Below are 6,552 nucleotides of genomic sequence, written 5' to 3'. Positions count from 1 at the left end.
CACACCAACTGTGGCCCTGAATGAACTAGTCTCGTTGGGGAAATTAATTTAGGCAAGGACATAAATGGATTAAGACTCATTAAAAGACTTTCAAGTAAAACGTATGACATTTTTCTCACAAATGTCTAACATTGACAGACCTGAACTCTCCGTATTGGTACAGAAGAATGCAGACTTGGTACCAATGGTTTCATTGGGCAAGAGGTGTACTGTTCTATTGCTGTTTGGCTCTTAGAAAAACATCCCTTAAAGTGTCCCTCAGTTATCACATTCTGTACTAATGCTTGTCTCCATAATGGCCATGGCACATCCTGCCATTAACCCTTCACACTCATACCCGTATACGGTTTGAAACTGAGCTCCTAAATTGGAATGCAGTTGCTGTACAGTAACATGCTATACATGACTATCAGAGTTCTGGCTCTGAGCTTCACAGTAACTGTATGGGTTTTGACTGACAGACGATCTGAACTTGAGCACCGCGTGTGACTAGAAGTTGCCCTCATCCCTCCCGCTAATTGGGCAACTTTTGAAAATAGTTTGTTGTCTGAGTGAAGGAAATGCTGTAAATTACGAGGACTCAATGTATTTTGAAAGATTAGACTTTGAGGATTATAATAAATACCGCTTTGATGTCCTACAAGCAAGCCAAAACACAAGTAAGTCCAAATGTGACCTTCACATTTCCATATCATAAATCTCACATAGTTTACAGTGTCAACGTTTATGACCACTATGTTTGATGTACTGTACAGTTACAAGATGACATGGCATTATACCCTGAGTTGTCCTGAACAGAATGTTTGTTGTACTGTGAAGACAATTTGCAGTGGACCTTGCATCTGAATGCACTCATGACTCATGCACCCATCTCCTTTTTGAATTGCTCCGTGGAAAACGGCTAACATTGTAAGATCGTATGTTATTTTTAAGCTCGTCATTTTGGCAATAGAAACAGCTTTCAAATTATGCTCGCCTGACCCGGATTGCGATTTATAATGGACTGTGTTTGGATTGCATAAACAACAGTAATTGTATAAAGGATTGGATGCAGGGCTGTGTTCGAAAGAAAACTACAAGTGTGCTTGCTCTAGACGTGTTAAAACACTCTGCTTTCCAATCCTCCCTCGACCAGCAACACGTGCCAGTATTGTGGAAAAAGTCAATAATTATACCAATTTCTAAAGCATCTAATCCCTCTGTGCTGAATGACAACCGCCCTGTCGCCTTGCCATCCTTAGTAATGAAATGCCTTGAGAAACTTGTGAAAAGTCATATTCTCAGCGTCACCCAGAAGCTTCTCGACCCATTTCAGTTTGCCTATCAGCGTAGCAGAGGAGTTGATGATGCCATTCTTAGCCTCCTTAACATGGTCTATAGACATCTAGAGGGTTCCAAATCCCATGTTAGGCTTCTGTTTGTTGACTTTTCTTCTGCCTTCGACACAATCGAGCCCTACATTCTGGCACAGAGACTCATTCGGGACTTCTCCTTAGATGGGGGGGCTGGTTTTGTGGCTGCTGGACTTCCTGAGCCAACGCTCACAGCGAGTCAAAATAGGTCCCCACGTGTTGGACATACGCAATACCAACACAGGCTCTCCTCAGGGATGTGTTTTGTCCCCACTCCTGTACATCGTGTACACTAATAGTTGCCATTCTGACAGACACCTCGTTAAGTTAGCTGATGACACTGCCTTGATCAGCCTGTTGCATGATGACGAGGAACATCATGGCCTGGTCCTAGATGACTTTGTTGAGTGGTGTGACCAATCACACATGGTCCTCAATACCAATAAGACCAAAGAGATGTGCATAGACTTCAGGAAGTGTACAACACCTACTGTACCTCTGCAACATCTATCAGAGGTCAGAATATAGAGATTGTAGAGGAATACAAATTCCTGGCTGTCCTCTTGGACAAAAGGCTTCAGTGGAGTAAATGTACAGACCTGATCTACAAAAAGAGCCAACAGAGACTGTACTTTCTCAAAATGCTGGGATCTTTTAATGTAGACTGTACTATACTGACTCTGTTTTTCAAATATTTTATTTAGAGTATTTTAACTTTTTGTATTGTTTGTTGGTTTGGCAATGCCACGGTCAGACAGAGAAATATGCTGAGAAGGATTATCACCACAGCAAGCAAGGTACTTGGAGTCAAACTGACAGGCCTGGATGAGATCTTTAAGGTCAGGGCCCTCCGCAAGGCTCACAAAATAATTTTAGACCCAAGCCACCCCCTGTACCTGGACTTTGAACTACTCCCCTCTGGACGCAGGTATAGGGCACCCCTCAGCAGGAAAAACACAACTAGTCAATCATTTGTGGCAGGTGTATATCTCTTTTTTTCCATTAGTATGTAACTGTTATGAAAGTTGTGTTGTCAATTTTGTTTTGTATTTAAACACCACTTTAAATGTGTACATGACACTGCTACAAAATATCCCCATGGGGACAATAAAGTCAGTAAATAAGTAAGTAAGTTCGTCAGCGGCACAGCTATGAGACCTCAATAAAGAACCTTATCGATTGAAACATCTTCTTTGAGTCATAAAAGTCCATCGAAATGACTTGGGAACCGCGCACACTTTGGAGAGGTGTGTGGCCGCTTGGAAACACCAGTTAGACCTCTCACTCAAACCCTTGCCATTTTTTTTGTCTTTAAGTTGCACCTACCTCAAAATCTTCCAACAATATTGTTATCATGTGACTGAATGTATCCAGAGTATTTTCAGATTTTGTTATCCACAAATTAGGTGAAACATACAGTACATGTAAAATGCACATGAAATCAACAGTGTTAATGTTTGGATTCTGTCTTGTGTCAGGTGAACTGTTGTGTCCTCACCTCACCAGTCTAATACTTTTCCCATAATCTCCCAAACGGTTCCCTTTTATTTTCTACAACGGTTATGTATACGCTTTCTGGCCTGCTCGCCTCCCTACCACTGAGGAAGTACAGTTCCCGCTCAGCTCAGTCAAAACTGTTCGCTGCTCTGGCTCCCCAATGGTGGAACAAATCACGCCAGGACAGCGGAGTCAATCACCACCTTCCGGAGACACTTGAAACCCCACCTCTTAGGAATACCTAGGATAGGATAAAGTAATCCTTCTCACCCCCTCCCCCCCCTTAAAATATTTAGATGCACTATTGTAAAGTGGTTGTTCCACTGGATGTCATAAGGTGAATGCACCAATTTGTAAGTCGCTCTGGATAAGAGCGTCTGCTAAATGACTTAAATGTAATGTAAATGCTTTCCACATTTCTTCTGTAACAATCATTTCAATTGAGCCCTATCCATACAGGCCAATTCCCAACAGTGTAAGGGGTTAACTGTAGGAGTTTTTGTTGCCCATTTGAAACAAGACACAGCACAACTCAATGGTTAACTTGTGAGACTCCATCCATTCCCTTTTGTGATGAAACCGAGTTCAACTGTTACAGCAAGGTCAACCTGAATTCACCCAGACTTTGAGACATAAATTATTTTAATGAGCAAGAGTTGTTCGCACTTCAGTCTCTAACAAGAACCATGGAATATTGATTTCTTAAACCCACACACTCGATTTTGGATTCTGCCTGCATCCATTTAGCTAGCAGAAGAGACAAACTGCAGAAAACAACAACATGACAGTAAAATAAACAACCCCCCAACATCCAGACCTTGAAACATGTGTTTAAATGTGAATTATATGTTCAGCTGCTCGTTCCCTGTGGTCAAATAAATTGCAAAAGACTCATCGCTTTTATTGTACGTTCAGCATCTGCAAAGTTTCAGCACCAAAGATTATCTGTTGATTAGGAATAAAAGGCAGTTTTTGTGAACAATTATACAGTGCTTTCAGAAAGTATTCAGACCCCTTGACTTTTCCCACATTTTGTTATGGTACAGCCAGGATTCAATCTTTTTTTTACCCTCATCAATCAACACACCATACCCTATAATGACAAAGCAAAAACAGTTTTTTTTAGAAATATCAGATTTACATAAGTATTCAGACCCTTCACTCAGTACTTTGTTGAAGCACCTTTAGCAGAGATTACAGCCTCGAGGTGGCCCAAGCAACAGCCGTCCAGGTGAAAGGAAGCAACACGTGGTACCATCTAAACCACTGCACCAGAGTCCCGGCGAGGAGAAGGGGGTGACCACCGGGCAATGAGGAAGCAGAGGATGCTGATACTCCAGACGAGTGTCCAGAGGAAGTGGGAGCAGAGGAGCGCCTACAGGCAGGAGCTGTAGGAGAACATCTTTGACACCATGGGGATTTTCTAGTATCTATATTGTTTTCCTAGAAGTAGCGAATATAATCCATACTGGGATCATTAGACATGTGTAAGCATAATGGAAGTAGACTCCATGAAAATGTGCCAAACTGAAACAACATAGACTTGAGTGTCTTGGGCCATATGAAGGCTACTGGACTAGAGGAAGGGTTACTACAGGAAGTTACTAGGTGAAAAGTCATTACTTAATCCAAAGAGGTTAATGAGTGGTGTTTGGACGCCATTGACCGACACTATGGGCACAAGTAGACACACACTCACAGTAGAATTGTGTGTCCATACTATTTTTGAAATTACATTGATGTTTGGAAACTATATACATACATGTGAACATGTGTGTTATCTGAAGGTGGAAACCTATAAAACCTGAGGTCTGGAAGAGGGAAATCAGTTGTTCCATGGAATTGCTTGGATTCTGTTACTTTTGTAATAAAGTCCAATTGAATTTACAAGTTCCGGAATCTGTGACATTTTTGATTCAATATTTCTACAACACCCTTCACTCAGTACTTTGTTGAAGCACCTTTAGCAGAGATTACAGCCTTGAGTCTTCTTGGGTATGACGCTACAAAATTGGTACACCTGTATTTGGGGAGTTTCTCCCATTCTTCTCTGCAGATCCTCTCAAGCTCTGTCAGGATGGATGGGGAGCGTTGCTGCAGGACATTCAGAGACATGTCCCAAAGCTACTCCTGCATTGTCTTGACTGTGTGATTAGGGTCTGATGTCCTGAGAGCTATGGAGTAGGTTTTCATAAAGGATCTCTCTCTGTACTTTTCTCTGTTCATCTTTCCCTCGATCCAGACTAGTCTCCCAGTCCCTGCTGCTGAAAAACATCCCCACAGCATGTTGCTACCACCACCATGCTTCACCGCAGGGATGGTGCCAGGTTTCCTCCAGACGTGAGGCTTGGCATTCAGGCCAAAGTGTTCAATCTTGGTTTCATCAGACCAGAGAGTTTTGTTTCACATGATCTGTCAGTCTTATGGTGAGCCTTATTGGTAGAGTGCTGCAGAGATGGTCGTCCTTCTGGAAGTTTCTCCCATCTTCACAGAGGAACTCTGGAGCTCTGTCAGAGTGACCATCCGGTTCTTTGTTGTCACCTCCCTGTCCAAGGTCCTTCTCCCCCAATTGCTCAGTTTGGCCTGGCGGCCAGCTCTAGGAAGAGGTGGCTTCAAACTTCTTCCATTTAAGAATCATGGAGGCCACTGTGTTCTTGAGGACCTTCAAAGCTGCATAAATATTTTTGTACCCTTCCCCAGATCTGTGTCTTGACACAATCCTGTCTCTGAGCTTTACGGACAATCCCTTGACCTCATGGCTTGGTTTTTGCTCTGACATGCACTGCCAACTGTGGGACCTTATATAGACATGTGTCCAAATCATGTCCAATCAATTGAATTGACCAAAGGTGGACTCCAATCAAGGATGGACTCCAATCTCAAGGATGATCAATTGAAACAGGATGCACCTGAGCTCAATTTCGAGTGTCATTGCAATGGGTCTGAATAATTATGTAAATACATGTTTTATATTTCCTGCAATTTTGAAAAACCTGTTTTCTCTTTGTCATTATGAGGTAGTGTGTAGATTGATGAGTATATTTTTTATTTAATCTATTTTTGAATAAGGCTGTAATGTAACAAAATGTGGAAAAGTCAAGGACTCTGAATACTTCCCAAATGCACTGTAACTAGATTCAGAATGCCTTTCCCTTAGGTTTAGCTGACAATGCAAGAGCTCATCGTGGTTTATTCCGATCAGATTGTTAGGCATTATTCAGGTGTATAAATGAACGATGTGGAACTATGATTTGTCTTACCTACCATATGCATCCACAAGCACTGCCATACTGGTGTCTGGGTGGTGCTGCTTGGCTGGTGCTGCGGGTCAGGCGTCATTTCACATTATGAAAAATGACCTTTGTTGTCACCTTATCTCGCGACCAGAGTCCATCCCTTAATCAAAGATGATTAGTTCAATTTAATTCCCCTTGGCAACACTAGAGAGGTCAAACTCACTGCAATTCCCCCATCCTCATCCTCATCTTGACCTTTCTATCTGGGTAAACTGTCTGCATTTGAGACAGGGCATCCAGCATGTGTACCTCATTTATGGAAGGAAGTTTGGGAAAGTGGTGAAAGCCAACCAAAACAACAGCAAAGTACTGTGCTTTGAGAACACTCACTCAATCTGCCGTTTGCACAGTAGTCAAGGCAAGAATTGATGTGCAAAGAAAAAAACACACAAAAGAGAGTGATATGA

Source organism: Oncorhynchus gorbuscha, linkage group LG14 (assembly GCF_021184085.1).
Source record: "Oncorhynchus gorbuscha isolate QuinsamMale2020 ecotype Even-year linkage group LG14, OgorEven_v1.0, whole genome shotgun sequence".
NCBI classification, from domain to species: Eukaryota; Metazoa; Chordata; class Actinopteri; order Salmoniformes; family Salmonidae; genus Oncorhynchus; species Oncorhynchus gorbuscha.
This window is presented reverse-complemented; position numbering follows the sequence as displayed.